The sequence below is a fragment of the Nematolebias whitei genome, chromosome 6 (assembly GCF_014905685.2).
Source record: "Nematolebias whitei isolate Nwh7 chromosome 6, NemWhi1, whole genome shotgun sequence".
In the NCBI taxonomy this organism is placed as follows: domain Eukaryota; kingdom Metazoa; phylum Chordata; class Actinopteri; order Cyprinodontiformes; family Rivulidae; genus Nematolebias; species Nematolebias whitei.
In genome coordinates this window covers 11,829,469-11,849,527 of record NC_056503.1, presented here as the reverse complement: position 1 = coordinate 11,849,527, position 20,059 = coordinate 11,829,469, and the positions used below count along the sequence as shown (strand labels likewise).

Genomic DNA, 20,059 nt, shown 5'->3' with positions numbered 1-20,059 from the left:
CACACAGACTCATGTTCATGTTTGTGCTGATGTTCAATGTTTTTATGTTATGAGTGCTTAGTGTATATTTAGTTGATGTTTTTCTTAGTTCATATCTTAGATGTTATTACTGTTTTTCTTATACATTTTATTGTTGGATGTAACTGGGACCCTGTGTACATAATTTCGCTCCACCACATGTACCACATGAGGTGCGAATGACAATAAAGAAACTCTGACTCTGACTTCCTGATGCAACCAGGTCTCAGGTCACTCTTGCAAATGAGTTCCTGAGGCTCAACGGGATTAACTTGTATAAATAAAGGTTGAATGAAAAAAAAAAAACACAAACCACCGAGCTACCACAGCCCTCTGTGTGGAGCAGAGAGCTGCCATCTAAGGCGCCTGGAGGAGCAGATGGTAGGGGGTAAGGGCCTTGCTCAAGGGCTCAGAGTGGGGCAATTTCTCACCTCCCATTTCTGTCAAAAGTGCTGGAAAAAGCAGTTGCTGCCCAGCTGCAGATCCACCTACAACAACACTCCCTGTATGAGAAGTTTCAGTCTGGCTTCCGTGCAGCTCACAGTACTGAGACCGCACTGCTGAGAGTCACCAATGATGTCCTCATGGCTGCTGACACTGGTTCTCCCTCCCTCCTTGTTCTCCTTGACCTCACTGCAGCTTTCGACACTGTGGACCATAGTATCCTCCTCCACCATCTTCATGTGGAGGTCGGTCTCTGTGACACTGTCCTGGACTGGTTTAAATCTTTCCTCTCCAATAGGCTGGAATGTGTTAGTCTTGGCAATGCCAAGTCCCAGACTGTCTGTGTCTCCTGTGGTGTCCCTCAAGGGTCAGTTTTAGGGCCCCTGCTATTTTCCCTTTACATGTTGCCTTTAGGTCAAATTATTAATCAGTACAACATTTCTTTTCACTGTTATGCCGACGATACACAGCTTTACATCAGGACCGGAGCATCATCTTCACCACTGTCATCTCCATCTTCACTCACTGCCCTCTCTACCTGCCTGGAGGAGATAAGGGCATGGATGAATCAGAACTTTCTTCAGTTAAACTGCTCCAAAACAGAGGCCATACTGATTGGCACCCCTCACCAGGTTCAAACTTCAACTATAACGACTATTTCATTTTCTGGACAAGACATCCCCCTCTCCACCTCTGTTACAAATCTTGGAATAAAAATGGACTCTCATCTTACATTTGAAAATCACATTAAGCATCTGTTTAAAACCTGTTTCTTCCATCTTCGAAATATCTCCAAACTGCGCCCATCTCTCACTTTTGCTGATGCAGAGAAACTCATCCATGCTTTTGTCTCCTCCAGGCTCAACTACTGCAACTCCCTGTTTACTGGAATACCCGGCAAAAACCTTCAGAAGCTTCAATATATTCAAAACAGTGCAGCCAGGATTTTATTGAGAGCTCGTAAATTTGAACATATTACACCCATTCTCCATAACCTCCATTGGCTTCCTGTCACTTACAGAATTCAGTACAAAATTGCTCTCATCACCCATCAGTGTTTATACGGAAATTCACCAGATTATCTGAAGGACCTTCTTGCTCCATATTCATACACCCGGTCCCTACGATCACAGAACAGTCATCTCCTTCTCCTTCCACAAACTAAATTAAGGACCACGGGAGATTGAGCATTCTGTGTGGCTGCCCCCCGCCTCTGGAACTCCCTCCCTGAATATCTGAGAGCTCCACAATCATTGACTGACTTTAAAAAAGGCTTAAAGACTTTTCTTTTTAAGCAAGCCTATTCTGCCTCCACATGATTGTATCATTGATTTGAGTTGTTTGTATCATTGATTTTAGTTGATTATCACAGATTTTAGTTGATTTTTTTCACAGTTTTTAGTTGATTGTATCATTGATTTTAGTTGATTTTATCACAGATTTTTGTTGATTTTATCACAGATTTTAGTTGATTTTATCACAGATTTTAGTTGATTTTATCACAGATTTTAGTTGATTTTATCACAGATTTTAGTTGATTGTATCATTGATTTTAGTTGATTTTATCACAGATTTTAGTTGATTTTATCATTGATTTTAGTTGCACTCTGTAGCACTTTGAGATTTTTGTTAATGAAAAGTGCGTTACAAATTAAATTCATTATTATTATTATTAAATGAGGGTGGAAACAGGTGTGGGTGCTTCACCTTTCCCACCAATATTTTGATGTCGGTCCTGAGAATCGAACCCAAGTAGGTATCTCTGCAGACAAACACGGAAGCATATCTGGAGGGCCGCATCTGATTAGACGATAAGAACTTCTCTTTCCGCCTCTCTTAACACAGAACTTACGGTTACATTTCAAAATAAGAGCAACATAACTGGGTAGTGGGGAGAGCTAAATGTTTGTTTTTTAATACATAGCCATTACATTAAAAAACTAAATCCGTCTTTGTTGTTGAATAATGTGAAAATAGTTACAATCAATTCATAAAGAAAGAAAAATAAAGTAACCAAAATATTAATGATACTTAAACTGACTTTGGGACAAAGGATGTTTCCTTTAACTTCACATTTTCTTGATCAACTTTTAAATCAGTCACTGCAGATGAGTGATTGTCAGTTTCTGTCAGATTTCTGCAACTGGAGCAGATATTTCTGTTTACTGGTTAACTTCCTCAGCTGTCTCACACTTTAAGGGTCAGTCCTACTCCATGTTTCAGCTCCTGTCATAGATCAGATCTCATAGAAGAACTTCTGAAGAGAACATTTTGTCTTTAGCTTTTGTTTTGGGTCATTATCTCGTCACAGGACTCATGATGTTTAATTGAGACCAGACTTTTTGACAAATGGGAGCAGGTTTCACTTCAGATGTTTCATATTTCATTGTACCCAGACCACACTCAAGACAACCTGTGTCAGGTGCAGCTACAGAACTAAAGAGAATCTTCTTGTGTTTGACAGCAGATAGAACGCTGGTTCTTAGAAACCTTCAGTTTTAAAAAAGAGCTGACGTGTAACTTACCTAAAGAGCAACAAATACAGCTGCCAATCAGTGTTAGCCCTTTAGAAATGCCAATCAAATACAAACAAAGTCCATGCTCAATAATCCAGGTATACAATTCAACAATTTTCAGTCAGGTCATCTGAACAGTTTATTGTTTTTTTTGGTGCTGAAACGTTTCACCTTCCATCCAGAAGACTTCATCAGTCAAGAAACCACACAACACAAAACGGATTCTTCCCCCAACAGCTTACTCCAAAGTGGAACAAACCAGTTATGTTGGTGCTAAGATGGTTTCTTTGGCACGCCCAACCCTCTGGTGCCGGCCCTCTTCCTCATCGACAGTCATGTCAAACTGATTCAAAACCAACCAAGTCCAGGCTCAATAATCCAGGTATCGATCAGGCTTCTTAATGAACAATGATGATTTAATTTACTGCTATTTTAATGTCTTACTGTATTGTCTATGGATGTGTTATGTGCCTACTGACTGTGAAACAAATTGCCCTTTGGGGATAATAAAATTTCTTGAAATTGAACTACATAGATTTATTACACAGAGTGAATATTCAAAGCCTTTTTTTCCTTGTAATTTTGATGATTATGGCTTAAAAATAATGAAAAAAAACTAAATTCAGTGTCTCAGAAAATTAGAATATCATGAAGAGGTTCAGCACTGTGTCAAACCCTAATCTGCCAATGAAGTCCTAGACATGAGTTACACGTGTCTTATTCCTCAAGTCCAGCCACTCCTGAATCAGAGACGACATCAGAAGTGTTTTACCTGCTGAGGAGAAAAAGAACTGGACTGTTGCTCAGTGGTCCAATGTCCTCTTTTCACATGAAAGTTAATGTTGCAGATCATTTGGACATCAAGGTCCCAGAGTCTGGAGGAAGAGTGGAGAGGCACAGAATCCATGAAGCTTGAAGTCCAGAGTGAAGTTTCCACAGGCAGTGATGGTTTGGGTTCATGTCCTCTGCTGGTGTTGGTCCACTGTACAGGCCGTGCAGCATCTAGCAGGATATTTTAGAGACATCATGCTTCCTTCTGCTGACAAGCTTTATGATTTAATTTTCCAGCAGGACTTGGCTCCTGCCCACACTGACAAAGGTGCTGAAAGGTGGCTTTGTAATGTTCTAATTTTCTGAAACACCGAGGTTTGGTTTTTCATTATTTGTAAACCATAATCATCAAAATTACAAGAAAAAAAGGCTTGAAATGTTTCACTCTTTGTGTAATGAATCTATGTAATATAAGAGTTTCCCTTTCTGAAATGAGGAAAAAAAAAAGAACTTTTTCACAATATTCAAATTTTTTAGATGCACCTGTTTACAGATGCCTGAATCACCTCAGCTGACTCCCCATCAAAAAGAGTCAGCTGAGAATGACTCCAAGCTCCATCCCATCTGGATGACTGGGATCTTCACCTTGTGTCTAAGGCTGAACCCAGCTCCCCTGCAGGGGAAGCTCATTTGAACTGCTTGTAAAGGAGTTGTTTTTCTGTTTTTGTTTTGTTCAATCATGAGCCATATATCAGATCAATAGGTGAGAAATGGAATGGATTATTAATTTGTTTCCCATTTACCAATGTTCTCCATACTGTGGATGATGCCCTGAATGGTCTATTCTATATCCTACCATCACTTCTGAACAAGACACCAAGAAACAAACTTCTGAAACAAATATTGAAATAAATATTTCAAGATGTCAGTTGCATTTTCATCCACACCCACAAACTTTAGTGATTATACACTATAATTCAAAATGGAAAGAGTAACAGTGAGATGGTCAAACAGTTTGGACTGAGTTGTACAAACAAGAGTTTCATAAATAACATACAAATGTCCTTATGTCGAACTTGATAATGTATCACAAGCACATCAGGTTGCTGTCAGCTTATAAATTTAAAACTATCTATATATACAAGTCTACTTCACAAGCACATATGGAAACCTTATACATGCCTTTAGTTCCTGAACTATTCTAGAATGCAGCAGTAAAAGTTGCCGCCACACTTAAAAAATAAATAATCATAAATAACCTTTGCAAAACTACACAATTGTGTTAATTGTACAATACGACTATAATACTGCAGCCACACATATCACTGGGTTGGCTTTGTTTACGAACATTCTGACATTTTGATTACTTCCAGTAAGGGATGAGAAGAAATCTCAAACTGACACATTCTTCTTCAGATTAAGTAAAAAGTATTTTTAAAATGCAGGCTTCCTTTTCATTGCCCATGTATACTCTGACTGTAAACACCCATCAAATATGAGAAATCGGTCCAAAATTAGTTGAATATTAGGCTCAACAAAGAACAAATTTAAGTAAGATGGTAGTTCCTGTTTCTAGTTTGGTTGCTCAAGTAAATGGTCAAGTCTCGTTAGAATTAGAACAACTTCTCTTTTTGTGTTTCTCTCAACACACCATAATATTGCACAAGAATTAAATGGAATACAACAAAAGACGAGATAAAACAAAGCGAAAAGAAACAAGTCAGTCGTGACATGCATATTTCCAAACATGTTGTGATTCATATTAAAACTAGATGCAAACCTCAAAATATTAATAATTTACAGACAAATTCATGACAAATACATAGACTCAAGCAGAAAAATATTTTCCTTTCTTCTGCACCACTATGACTGGGTTATCTTTGAAATACTCTGAACTACGTCACAATTTTTTCCAACTCATTCTGGTAAAGATTAAAAAATATATATATACATCACTTATAATCTGCAATTAAACGGTAGCTCAAATGTCAGCAAACTAGGAAGAAAAATCACCAAATTTGTAATAGTAAATAAAGGCAGTAAGCACTAATTTTTCAGACATCATGACGTACAAAACACTTCAAGTTCAAAACAAACAACATTTTCACATAAATTACACCATGATTAAAACTCTGTGTGGTTAATACATCCTCTGATGCAACAAAAACAGCAGTGTTTCCACTACCATTATACAAGCGGGGCGCCCCGCCCCATTAACAGAACCGATGCCCTGCCTTCTGAACTGAACGCACCCCCAGCCGTCGGCACCACTGACGTAATGCAATACAGGTACGCTAGCTAAAAAGCTGAAGTCAGCGCGCACGCAGCCTCTTCCCTCACGCTGAACCCCCTCTCCCCCAACTCGAAAACTGCAAACAGCATGCAGCTCGTGTGTTTGTGTGTGAGCGTGTATGTGTGTGCACGCATGTCCGTATACGTGTCTGTCGAAAAAAATCATGGGTGAAATGAGCACCCCGCCATGGCAAGTTATCTAGGGGAAAAACATGAATGCATAGTTTTAAACCTTTCCATTTTAAACCATTTATCTAAATAATGGGTTCATTAATAGTACTGTAAACTGTAGCGCTACTTGGCTGACAAAACTATTAAAGAAGTTCAGACAGTATAGTGTTAACTCATATTTTGCTAAAAATGTGTTAAAAACGTCTAATAAACATTATTATTACCATATTTCCAAGCCACTGCATCAAAGAGGTCAAAAGTTGTCAATACTTGAGGGTTACAACACGTCCTTTTGTTTGTTTCTATTCAACATTAACTGCATTACTTCCTTCCCTCCATTGACTACAGTGACATTTACATGAACGCTCCTACAAGAACCCTGCAGATGTTGGATGCTGCCTAACATGATGCACTAAGATTCATAACTGGCTGTGATTATCGTACCCACCATTGCACCATCACTGGTTAACTGGACATCATTAACTTCACGCAGACTCTCCCACTGGTATATTTTCATCTTTACATCACTTCTTGGTCTGTTGCCTTCATACATCTCCTCTTACATGTTAGTGCATGAGTGCAGCTACAGCGTGCGCTCTCAGGACATTATTACCTGCAGTGTTCCCTCAGTGCAAACTGAATTAGGCAAAAGGACCTTCTCCTACTCCGCTCCCGTTTCCTGGAATATCTTGCAAAAAGATTTGAAGCTCTCGACCTTGACCTCTCTATGTGGCTTCAAACATCTGTTAAGTAAGATGGTAGTTCCTGTTTCTAGTTTAATTGCTCAAGTAAATGGTCAAGTCTCGTTAGAATTAGAACGACTTCTCTTTTTGTATTTCTCTCAGCACACCTATAATATGACTGGACATCATTAACTTCACGCAGACTCTCCCACTGGTACATTTTCATCTTTACATCACTTCTTGGTCTGCTGCCTTCATACATCTCCTCCTACATGTTACATGATTGTTAAGTTCGTGGGAAAAAACAACGCACACATGTTCCTGTTTTTAGTTTTCTACATCGCCTTACAACCTAGATGTTCTTGTGTTACATTTTCTTTTAAATACCATTTTATTTTCACTAGTTAAATAAATAAAATCTCAATTTGTACGCATCCTTTATGATCGTCTATAGTCGTCTTTGTTGTCCACTGTTGTCATCATTCTTTGTTAAAACCAGGTCTCTCTTGTAAATGAGTCCCTGAGGCTCAATGGGATTAACCTGTAGAAATAAATGTTGAATGAATGAATTATAAGAATATTTGTGCGGAAGAGTGAAAATGATATCACAGGAGTGGTATCACTCTGATGAATGAGATCATCAGAGGTACAGCACTGGTTGAACAACTGGGAGATAAAGTTAAAAAGGCCAGACTGAGATGGTTTGGACATGTCCAGAGGAGGGACAGTGGGTATACTGGTAGAAGGATGTTAGAAATGCAGCTGCCAGGAAAAAGACAAAGAGGAGATACATGGATGCAGTTAGAGAGGACATGGAGGACAGAGGATGCAGAGGACAGAGTGAGATAGAGGATGACTCGCTGTAGAGACCCTGAAGAGGAAACAGCCAAAAGAAGAAGTGAAATTGTATCACAAAGAACTTTAACTCAAAGTACAACAAAACTGAATTTGTGGACGTGACTGAAACAATCCTGTCAACTAAACAAATACTGTATAACACAAAGCCAACAAGCAGGTTGAGCTTTGAAACACAAACTTAAGAGTGAATATTGGCAAATGTACCGCTGCGAAAATGAAAGCTAGAAACAAAAACAACATCACAGTGAAATAGTCATGTATTTAATACATGTATGTAATAGTCATGTTAATAGAGTTGAACATTTTGGGGCCTTCGTGTCTGCAGCTGGTGATAAACAAGATAATCATGTAACTGAGGCATTCATTAAAGTCTAAGCTGTGACACAAAACTGACAAACTAGTAAAAAGACACTACATGAGCACAAAGCATGCAAAAAGAACATGAATAATGCCAAAGCGACTGATGTCTTTCAAATACAAGCTTGAGAAGTCAGCAAGAAATGAACAACTAATGCTACGGAAATCCAGAATTAAAAAAAAAACTTGTTTAAAAAAATAATAAAATCAGAGCCTATGTGAAAAATTTTAGTGATCTTTTACAGAAAGATGATACCATGATGGCCACGTTACGAGCCTCAGAAGTGAGAGAATGAAACGAAAAACCAAAAACTACGTAGAGGATGTTGAGAAAGAGAGAAATGAGTCATTGGAACAAGGTTAAGACCACAGTCATTTATAGGGTGGTGTGGAGAGTACAGTAAGTGTCATTGTACATTCAGAGGATACAAAAAGTGAATATAGATTCTGTGTTGGGAAACACAAGAACAAGATTGATAAATTATTGGAGCTGCTCAATCAGCCTGAATTGTGCATCAAAGCATTTCACCACCTCAAATTCTGCTCCACGTGACAAACATTGTTAAATGGAGGAGAAGCGAGAACGCTGTTGCAGAACAGAACCGTTTCAGGATGTACAAGCAGGGAATGATGATAGAAAAAGGTCAAAGGGCAGTGACATGATTAGCAACTGATCAGTCAAATGTGGTGTAGGGGTTGAACATCAAGTCTGGATGTTTTATGCTCACTGTTAGGTAATGTATTCTGGTGTCTGAACAAGGGACAGAAATGAATACCATCATAAATATGAAGTTACTCTTGTACAAGAAGTTTAATCACAAAATTATTTACCCTGATTTTGAGCAGACATAGCAGACAGTGATGTTTCGTCCATTGCTCATCACATCAGATTATCAATAACTGGAATTCCCACAACTCAACATCTCACTTGAGATTTCTATTAAGATGCTGCTCTGAAAGAACTGCCATAAAATAAGAGGCATACACATCCACAGATACAAAGGACATGACTCATAAACCCACCACGAGACACGCTGCTGCTTTCAGCCCACTTTCTATTGGAACTGAATAGTGACTCAGTCCTGCCAGTACTGCAACACATCTGAACAACATCCTCTAGTGAACAACCTGCTGCTTTCACAAAAGCACTTAACTGTCTTGTCAGGGTGCATTGTTAAATAAAATGGTTATAATGACCAGTGAGTCAAACTATGACACAAGGCCATTAATGCAGCAACTTTATCAGTAGGTTTGTAGTATTAGGAATCATGAGTAGGTATTACTAAAAGTACACATTTGGATACACAGAAGATCTAGTTCAGGGCAATTCAACTAAACTGCTCAGTGGGGGCACAGTTTCTGAGAGCCAGCAGCTCAGGGACCGGACATCCAGCAGTTAAAGTCATTATGTAAATAAACCAAGTATTACAATGATCTGTTACCTTATAATTTTTTTGTTTGTTTTATTGCAATGAATCATAAATGCAATAAACAGAACCCAAAGCCCAAACTCAACCCCACCCCCCAAAAAAAGAAATTGGTGGGCCAGACTGGTCACCCATGGGTCAGCAGTTAAATAGCCCTGATCTAGTTTAAGCCATGTTAAATCCTTAAAATGACCTCAAAGCAAATTATTTTTAGTAAAAACTGGATTTGTATCAGAATTCATTGATTATAATTTACTGCCAGACTGTATATAAAACAATATTTACAGTATTGTTTAAATTTAGAGCGGCTTCGGATGTTATCAGTCTACTAAATGGCCGTTATTAGTTGTTATCATCCCTATATGTAGTGGTCAAACTGTCCCACCTACCTCCTAGTAGGTTTAAAGGTACGTTATTATCGTTATTATTGCTGATAATAGGCAGCGTCACACGGGGGTAAACCAGGAAGTGTATTTTTAGTTGTTTTCAGCTTATGTAACCCTTTTCCTAAACGTAAGCTTACACCTGACCCTGAGGACCAACCCTAAACTTAACCCCCTTACTCTTGTGCCTAAACCTAACCAAGACCCTAAACCAAACCGCCAGACCCTTTACTCTAAACGTAACCACGTGAAGCTATTATGAGCGCTAACAAAGCTAAAAAATAGAGCCTATTATCATCGCTAACAACGTACTTTTAAACCCACTGGGAGGTACAGGAGGGGCAGTCTGACCGCTACATATGGAGATAACTAATAACGGCCATTTAATGGCTGATAACATCTGAAGCAGGGGAAATTTAAGAGAGGCTTTCCCTACTTCTAGGAAGTAATAAATTCCTGCGTGGCAGGTTAAACATCTTTTACCGTGTCTACAACAACTGGTATTTCCTTCTTGCATTAAGAATCAGATTTTAATAACCTAAACTTGAAACATTTTACTCACATACTCAGATTCTAGCATAAGGGGTTTTATTATTTCAGCCCGTTTTATTTATCTAATTTATTTATTTATGTTAGTCTGCTAAACTTGCCAAGTTCTGAATCGGTGAAAAACTTTACCCCTCACATCACTGAAGAGTGATTCACAAGGAAGTAGGCATATGAGCGATGAACAGAAGAAAGAACAGAGAGGGGCTAGGGGGATAAAAAGGTGTAGAATGGGCACTTTTCAGCATGAGCAAGATGTCAGTAAACGATAAATAATGTAGAGCTAATATTTACATTCAAACTCAAATCTATTTAAATCAAGAGTTACATGTTTGTCCAACTAAGGATGAAATAGTTTGAATGTAGCTGCCGCAAAAAGTTCATGTTGAGGGGTTTGAGAGAGTCACCAGTGAATCTTAATTTAAAAAAAAAAAAACTTTCTGCATTGTGAAGCTACACCGCTGCTTATCAACAGGTTACAGCAGGACAAAACAAAATTATAAGGACGAACTATCAGCTACTGTGAACACATTTAAATTCAGTTCAGTTCATTTATACAGCACCAATTCATAAGAGACAACATCTCAGAGCACTGTACAAAAACATTTATATCATGCATTCATGCACTAAAAAAAGGCCTATTAGTTATGGTTTCCTAAGGAAGCCAGCAGAGTGTGTCACTTCATCACAATCTCCCATCCTGAGCAAGCACATTAGCAACAGTGGAAAGGAAAAACTCCCTTTTAACAGGAGGAAATCTCCAGCAGAACCAGAATCAGGATAGACAGCAATCAGCCATGAAAGGCTGGAGAAAAGAAAGGACACGAAAGAGACAAAGAATGACAGATCCAGGTGTAGGTTCCATGGGAACGACAGAAAAACACGTTGGTGACAGAAATAACTGCAAACACAAACATGAATTGTAGAGTAAGTAAAGACAGCAGAGTGAGGAAATAGGGTCAGTTTGTCTTCAAGCTGTCTAAGCCTATAGCAGCATAACTAAAGTAACTATACCTGAGGAAACCCAACCCAACCCAACCCTAACTTTAGGATTTATCATAAACGAAAGTCATAAGCCTAGTCTTGAAAGTAGACGGGGTATTAGCATCACAGACAGCGAGTCAGGGAGGTTTTATTGTCAATTCAGCTACGTACAAGTACAAACCAGATTCCAAAAAGTTGGGACAAGTCCATTTTTACCACTGTGTGGCATCCCCCCTTCTTCTTACAACACTCAACAGACGTCTGGGGACAGAGGAGACCAGTTTCTCCAGTTTAGAAATAGGAATGCTCTCCCAGTCATGTCTAATACAGGCCTCTAACTGTTCAATCATCTTGGGCCTTCTTTGTCGCACCTTCCTCTTTATGATGCGCCAAATGTTCTCTATAGGTGAAAGATCTGGACTGCAGGCAGGCCATTTCAGTACCCGGATCCTTCTCCTACGTAGCCATGATGTTGTGATTGCTGCAGAATGTGGTCTGGCATTATTGTGTTGAAAAATGCAGGGTCTTCCCTGAAAGAGATGACGTCTAGATGGGAGCATATGTTGTTCTAGAACCTGAACATAGTTCTCTGCATTAATGGTGCCTTTCCAGACATGCAAGCTGCCCATGCCACAAGCGCTCAAGTAACCCCATACCATCAGTGATGCAGGCTTCTGAACGGAGCGTTGATAACAACTTGGGCTATCCTTGTCCTCTCTGGTCCGGATGACATGGCGTCCCAGTGTTCCATAAAGAACTTCAAATCTTGACTCATCTGACCACAGAACAGTCTTCCATTTTGCCACACTCTATTTTAAATTACCCCTGGCCCAGTGCAAAAGTCTGAGCTTGTGGAGCTTGCTTAGAAATGGTTTCCTCTTTGCACTGTAGAGTTTCAGCTGGCAACAGCGGATGGCACGGTAGATTGTGTTCACTGACAATGCTTTCTGGAAGCATTCCTGAGCCCGTTCTGTTATTTCCTTGACAGTGGCATTCCTGTTTGAGGTGCAGTGACGTTTAAGGGCCCGGAGATCACGAGCATCCAGTAGAGTTTTATGGTCTTGACCCTTACGCACAGCGATTGTTCCAGATTCTCTGAATCTTTTGATGATGTTATGCACGGTTGATGATGATAACTTAAAAGTCTTTGCTATTTTACGCTGGGTAACACCATTTTGGTATTGCTGCACTATCTTTCTGTGCAACAATGGTGGAATTGGTGATCCTCTTATCATCTTGGCTTCTGAGAGACACTGACACTCTGAGAAGCTCTTTTTATACCCAATCATGTTGTCAATTGACCTAATTAGTGTTAATTGGTCTTCCAGCTGTTCGTTATATGCTCAATTTCCTTTTTCCAGCCACTTATTGCAACTTGTCCCAACTTTTTTGGGATTTGTTGACACTGAAATTTTGAATCAACATATTTTTCCTTTAAAATGTTACATTTACTCAGATTAAACTTTTGATTTGTCATCTATGTTATATTACGAATAAATTATTGACATTTGCCATCTCCACATCATTGCATTCAGTTTTTATTCACAATTTGTTTATCGTCCCAACCTTTTTGGAATCTAGTTTGTACATATTGAAATGAAACCGTGTTCCCCAGGATCACGGTGCTACACAGAACATTACGTGCAAAACAAAAACAACAACACAAAGTGCAGACATGCTACAGTACAATAAATACAGACCAGTAATAAATGCAAAAAGACTAAACATTCTCTAAACAAGTAATTAAGAGACACATGTTGATTAGTACATATGTAGGTGGCACATGAGGTAGAAACATGTTCCGATATGTGGTTAGCAGCGTAAAGTTTTTCTATTTTTACAGCAGCAGAGATATGAACTGTGTCGGGTGCAAAAATGCAAAAACTTGAGCAGATTGCAAAAACGTACGAGTAAAGCAGTCACAAACAGTACAACACATTTAGGTTTAGGTACCAACTGAAAGTTCATGTAAGCGAAGAACCTGAGATCTGAGAGTTCTGCCTCCCGTTCCACTTTTAAAAAACCCCTAGGAACCACAAGTAAACCTACAGTCTGAGAGTGACGTGCTCTGTTAGGAAAATATGGAAGGCATCTTTATTTTTAAGATGAATAGCTTTGTATGTTGGAACTTATTTATAGAGTTATTTTTGTTTCTACTTTTAGAAGAAACGCATTAGACACTTCTTAAGGAGGTGCATGACCTGAATTATTCCTGCTCATGTTCTCTAGGTATTTATTTCCATCTGTGGGATTTAAGCCCCAGAACTATTTCTTGTTGACTACAATAGCCACAAACACCCTTTAACTAAAAACATTGTTTTCACCAAGGTTTACAAGACATTTCTTTCTACATGACTGAAAGACTCAGACTCTCCACTGAACAGGGCTGTTGTGCAAAATGCACTAAACCACGTTAAACTGCAACACCACAGAACTATTTCTACCAAAGGGAATTAACTTTAAAGAAACAGGAAAAAACAAACATTTCCTACTAAGAACATGCATCTGATAACACACTCAACACTGTTTCACTATTAATCTTGTCTTACTAATGTTTAAACTCAAGCTACAAATAGTGCAAAAGACAAATGTGCCTGTTTAAAATCTTGAGTTTATGAAGCATGAGAGGGAACACCCAAACATCTTATTAAAATAGTCAAAACGTTCAGGCGGTCAGATTAGAAATAAGTAAGTCCTTAGGGGATAAACAGAGCGTGTTTAACCTGAGGCACAGCCCAACAAATTGCATGATTTAACATATTTTATAGCGTTTCCTCTTCGTCGTTATTACCGAGGCGTTTTCAAAAAGTAAAACTGGACTCAGATCAGCTGAAGTGTCGTCGCAAAACAATTTGTCTCTCTAATATCGGATGAGTTGAGAGCTGCAGGTGAAACAGAAGCCCGATATTAAACCTGACAACTCGTTTAATTCTGTGCAAACACGTCGCCGCCGCTGCGTTTGTAGAGGCGACTGACCGTAAAGTTTCACGTGAAAGTTAAACGTTAAAGTTACTCACCGACTAAAAGTGCTCGAAAATGTTCCCGACACGATGAAACGTCCTCGTTTTTTATCCTCGACGCGGAGGCAGCGACCTGCGACGACAAACAGCGGACAACATTTTTCTCACGGATGAGAAAAGCGCCGCTGAGCCACTCGCAACCGACTCGACGTTAAGCTAGCAAGATGGAGGCGCGCTACTTCCGGTGATGCCTTTCAGAATAAAAGAAACACGCTTATTCTTGGAGCGACTTGTATTTTATTTTTAAGATTCAAAACCTGACATTTTACAACGAATCTTCGGGGACTGCAAAAAAAGAAAAACTTCCGTAAGTCCGTCATGTGACCACGGAGATAGACTGGCCAATCCAGTCTGATTGTTGCAAATACCTTACTGGAAGACAGATTCCGGTCCATGCAGTGTTTCTTCAGTGCAGTGTAAAACTCTTAAACCACTGCTAATTTCTGTAATTATTTACCCCGCTTTCTTATAACAAAAAAATGTTAAATTATACCATACCATGTTATTTATAGAGCACTTAAAACAGCTACAAGGCCAACCAATGTGCTGTACAGACAGAACAACAGATAACACACGAAGCAATTTACAAAATGAAGTAAATCAGAAATACAGACATAAAATCGATGCAGATAATAAATATGACTACTAACCAGTGTGGAGCGTAAAGGTTCAAAACACAGATCATCTAGTGTTGAAAGCTACTGAATAGTAGTGAGTTTTTAAATGGGATTTGAAAACCGAGAGGGAGGGGGCCTGTCTGACAAGCAGAGGTAACTCATTCCAAAGTCTTGGTCCTGCTACAGAGAAGGCCCCGTCACCTCTGCGCTTAAGACGAGTTCCTGGAACTGTGAGGAGCAACTGGTCCGCTGACCTCAGGGAGCATGGTAGGACATACGGTTGTAGCAGATCAGAGAGATGGGGGGGCGACACTGTTCAGTGATTTGTAGACATACAGGAGTATTTTAAACTGGATTCGAAGGTGAACCGGTAACCAGTGAAATGAGGCCAAAACTGGTGTAATGTGCTCTCTTTTGCCTGTACTCGTTAAAAATCGGGCTGCTGCATTCTGGACCAGTTGTAGTCGTGCAATGGAGGTCTGACTTATACCAAACAGGAGTGAATTGCAGTAATCAAGCCTAGATGTAATGAATGCATGTATTACTGTCTCCAGGTTCTTTTTGGACAATATGGGCTTCAGTTTAGACAGCCCCCTCAGGTGGAAGAAACATGATTTAACAATCATGTTTACATGATTGTTAAGTTTCAGGGAAGGGTCCATTATCACACCCAGATTAGTGACTCTTTGTTTTTCTGACAGGGTTAGAGTGGAAAGGTCGATGCAGTGGTTTGTGATCGTGTCATTGGGAGGGAACAACATGACTTCAGACTTCTTTTCATTGAAACTTGAGAAGTTTAAAGCCATCCAGTCCCTGATGTCAGCCAGGCAGTTGAGCAGAGGTTGAATAGAGCATGTATCATTGTGTCTTAGGGGGAAGTAAATTTGACATTCATCGGCGTAGAAGTGAAAGGGCATGTTGTGTTTCCGGAAAATAGCACCAAGTGGCAGTAGGTATAGAGAGAATAGGAGGGGACCCAGTATGGACCCCTGCGGAACCCCCCATTTAAGCTCTGCCTCTGCGGAACTAAAATCCTTGATGGAGGCACAAAAGGATCTGTCAGTGAGGTAGGATCTGAACCAATTGAGAGCTGACCCTGTGATGCCCACCCACTGGACTGGAAATTGTGTCATCTGGACCAGTTTCTGTAAGTGAGAAACATTTTGTCCCCATCCAGAGGACTTCCTCAGTCTACAGCCTGCCACTGAGTTCTGTCCATGTAGACTTCACTGCTGTGTTTCAAGCCAACGGAATCTCAGAAATAAACTTTTAATACGTGCAAAACACACCCATCCAAAACAATGTCATCATGTACAACAAATGTTTTAGGCCAGAGACCAACTTGCTACTCACAGAAACAGCCTGAGGACAGTTAAGGCCAAAGTGGTTCAGATGGGACAGATTGGCAGGAGTCCGACTGTGGAAGTAGGGGTTGAATGACTACATAATTTTTAAACTCGACATTAACATATAAAACTTGAGTAGAACTCGAGTAGTTGATGACATCATAGGATCTCAAGATGCAAAAATAAATAAAACTGCAAAAAAAGGCATTTATTATTTACAAAAAAAAAGACCAACAAAAAATATTATGCTCCTACCATTTATCATACTGCAAATAAGTCACAGGAAAACCAAAACTATTAGTTATTATTTTTAAGCTGCTAAAGTGAAAGAAACGTGCAGCACATAAAAAAACAAAACTAAAAACAGTGGGGTGGACAACCACCCCACATCACCGCCAGCTGTGGTGTGCATTAGGTTTAGGTTTAGAGATTAATATGTTTATAGTTTTTTTTTTAAATAGATTTAGAGATTAATATTTTTTGCTTTTAGTTTGTGAAACAAGGTCAGAGGAAGCTGGTTCTGGTTCGGTCATTGGACCCGGTGTTACACCATATTCTGTGACCTGCAACAGTGCATGCAACACCGCCCCCTATGGTCACAATATACAGTGGTCACAGAATATGGTGCAACACTGATTCACAACAAACTCCAAACAGTCCGGAAGTTGATTCATTTTCTGTTTCCTTACAGTAGTTGAACCGGAAGATTCATCTTTAGTGAAATATTTCCATACTATTGATGCATTTATACCAGTTTGCCAAAACTGAGCCTGCTCTGCTCCATCCATCTGCTTGGAGAAATCCATTTTGTAGTCCGCGCCCGGTGCTGATCACGTGATACAATGACGTAACGGCGACGTAATGACGTCACTACGAATACTCGACGTGAAATTTAAAACTCGAGAGATGTCCTAGGAATCGACGTCGATTACTCAAATAGTCTGTTAAAGCCCTATGCGGAAGTCCTCTGGATGGGGTGCAAAATGTTTCTCTCTTAAAGAAACTGGTCCAGATTACACATTTTAACCTTTTATTTCATTCAAACTTTATTTAAACAGGTTAGTCCCATTGAGCCACGAGGACTCTTTTACAAGAAAGACCTGAATTTTACAAAGATTGACTAAAGAGTTATGACAACGGATAACAACGACAACAATAGACATTCACAAATGAGTGATAAATTATTTTATTTTTTTACAATTAAAAACAAAATGATAATTAAAAGGAAAAAGAAATGTAGCGAATAAAACAGTTAGATTTTTTTGTTGTTACTGGATGATTGAGCTTACAATCCTTTTTCTGCTTTTCTTATACTTTTTTACATGTTCTTCTTGGTCAGGAACTCCTCAGGCTTTCTGAAAGTCTTTCGAAAAATTGCTCTACTTTGATAGCCTTTTCACTCATTTTTTTTTGTCCATTTTCTGTAAATAACGATGGCAGGATATTGTAGTACTGTGCACTTAAAAATGTGGAAAGTGGACAAATGACCATAAAGAAGTGTCAGACCCCCCCACCACCCCACCCAAAAACAAAAACCAAAAAAACACAAGCCATCTCCAGCAGACAAACCTAGTCTGAAGTCATGTCTTCAAGAAACAGTAAGCAATGCACAAAGTCCTGACACAGAACCTGATGAGTCCTCCTTCAAATGATAACCAGGAAGTCTGTATTCTCATTTTATATGAATACAGTGAAATGATAAATTCACTCAATTGAGATATTTGCCAGAAAGAACACATAAAGGCATGTGATATATTTCCAAATGCAGCTGTAAACATTGTAACAAGCGTTGTTTGTTTATTGTGATATCATCTGTGAAAAAAAGCTGCATTTTTAGATCAACAAGGTCCACGCTCAATATTTTTGGATCTTCACCAGATGGTAACAACAAACCGGTGGCTGATAAGTTTTAATAATATTTTTTGCTTTGCTGATGTAAGGTGAGGTAGTAGCTTCTTTTTAAGAACATAAGGGAAACTTGTTTTCTGCAAATTTTATGACTTTTTGTAAAAAGCTTCTATTCTGCAGCAAAGCAGAAATCCCAAGATTATGGTTGTATCAATCAGGGGTGCCACCAAGGGGGGACCATGGAGGGCATTAGCCACCCCTAAAAGTCGGTATCTTTCCCCATTTTCTTGACGCTCAAGCTTTTGTTTGGTGTACCTTATTAATTTCCCCTAGCTATTTAGGATAAGTAAAAACACATAGCAGTTAAAAGAAATTGCTTTTGAGCAAGTAGGAGATAAACACATTGTACATCAAATTTAAAATAAAACTTAAAATCCAAGTCCAGTGAATAAAGTTAACCAGTGTAAAACAATAGTCAGATGTTTCTTGGAGCATAAATGCATTATTTTATATATAAATTTAGGAAAGTTGCACTACTCTTTCTAATAAATATTTTATCTATCAATAATAGGTTTCTCCTTGACATAATGACATTATTTTTGAGTTAAAATTATAATAAAATTATCTTAAATCTTGTTATTTCAGTATAGATAAAAAAAAATAAAAAAATTACTCAGTAAAACTAAATGTAAAATATCTTAAGGTTCTGAAATAAGTTTTGTTTTTTAAACATTATGACTGGATAAGGATTCCTTCTTCTAAATTAAATTCTTCCTGATCAGAATAATCTACTTTATCCAGAATGACTTTCTGTATAGTCACAATCAGCATATCATCAAATTCAAACATCATTCATTCTGTAACATAAATAGGTCACATCCTTTTTATGATCAGGAGAAAAATTAAGAAGAGAGAAAGTTCAGCCTATGGTTGTTTTGTATTATATTTAAATGTTACGCTGTAAGAGTTTTGTTTATTCCAGTGATGAGTCAATAGCTAAACTCCCTGGTTCTGACAACTTGCTAGACTTTTACCAACCCTTTGAGTTGGAACCTAACTTTTTTTTTTTTTTTTGCATTTTAAAGATTTAATGAACATAAAACATTTCACACACACACCCTGGATGTAAACGTAGATTACTCTCAACTGGTTCACTTGGTGAACTTAAAACAAACTGAGCTTCTCATGGCTGAAAAAGGCAACACATCACCACACTGAACTGTTCTGATAAAAAAAGCAAAAATAAGAACATGTGGTTATTAAGGTGCAAATATTTATTTAAAAGGGCACACTCAAACAGTTATTTAATGTGTTTCAGAATTTCACTTATATTATTTTAGCTGGATGTACTGTATCATTCATAAGGTGCGGGTCATCGTTTGGTAATTATGACTGAAAAATGACCTTGGTCAAGTTTTACAAGGTTTTATAAGTGCTAAGGCACGGTTTTGAAAACAAAGATACGATTTTCTCCAAAACACTTCAACTAGTACAATCACACACCCAGATAGTGGAAAATTATGTCTGTTTAACACTTGTAGAGCAAAAAACACTCAAAGTATAAAAACTGAGTTTTTTTGCCATATCAAACATTGGTCAAATTCTTTCGCCCTTTGTTTTTAAATCATACTGATGTGTAAAACACTTTTAGCACTTTTACTTTATTCATTATTACAGTTTGTTTTTTTCAGCACAGTTACAAAAATAAATCCACAAAACATAATACAAGACCACTGCATACTGATAAAAATATTTAATTCTTACCATAAAATCATGTC

The 20,059-nt window shown here is 38.5% G+C and overlaps 1 protein-coding gene across 1 annotated transcript in view; it reads right to left on the bottom strand.

Moving 5' to 3' along the window:
* Nucleotides 1-14,622, bottom strand: part of LOC119410514 (arf-GAP with Rho-GAP domain, ANK repeat and PH domain-containing protein 1) — a gene marked incomplete in the record, with an annotated part of 99,223 nt that extends 84,601 nt beyond the window's left edge. The window contains 1 exon segment of the mRNA XM_037677395.1: nt 14,468-14,622.
* Between the last annotated feature and the right edge of the window lie 5,437 nt (nt 14,623-20,059).